Source organism: Triticum aestivum, chromosome 2D, assembly GCF_018294505.1.
Source record: "Triticum aestivum cultivar Chinese Spring chromosome 2D, IWGSC CS RefSeq v2.1, whole genome shotgun sequence".
In the NCBI taxonomy this organism is placed as follows: Eukaryota; Viridiplantae; Streptophyta; class Magnoliopsida; order Poales; family Poaceae; genus Triticum; species Triticum aestivum.
The window spans coordinates 74,120,417-74,121,106 of NC_057799.1; positions in this window are offsets into that span (position 1 = coordinate 74,120,417).

Below are 690 nucleotides of genomic sequence, written 5' to 3' on the forward strand. Positions count from 1 at the left end.
TTGGGGCTGGATGAACAAGACCCCGTGGAGGGCTGGATGAACAGGACCACCCCGTGGAGGGCGGGATGAACAGTAGACGGTGGAGGGCTGGATGAACAGTAACCCGTGGAGGGGTGGTTGAACAGGAGGCCGTGGAGAGGGCTGGTTGAACAGTAGTCGGTGGAGTAGAGCGCGGTGGAGGCTGGATGAACAGGAGCCCGTGGATGAACAGTCGCAGGTGGAGGCTGGAGGAGGTCGACGGTGGATGAACAGTAGCCCGTGGAGGCTGGAGGGGATCGACGGTGGAGATGAACAGTATCCCGTGGAGTCCCGTTTTGCGGTACGCCACACCCCTCCCAATGAACAGGACCCCCATTTCAACCGTAGCGCTCCAACACAAGTCCGTTTCCTCCGTTTTGCGGTACGCCACACCCCTCCCGATCAACAGGACCCCTGTTTTGACCGTAGGAGGTCCGTTTCCTCCGTTTCGCGGTACGCCAGACCCCTCCCGGTGAACAGGATCCCGTTTTGAACGTGGCCGGTCGAACACAAGGCCGTTTCCTCCGTTCTACGGTACGCCAGGCCTCGTTTCCATCGGCTGTTCCGTCCAAGCCCTCCCGATGAACACGACGACGCATTCCGTTCTGACCCGGCCGGTTGGCTCCCCATGAACACGACGACGACGCAGTTTCTCCGTTCCGACCCAGCCAT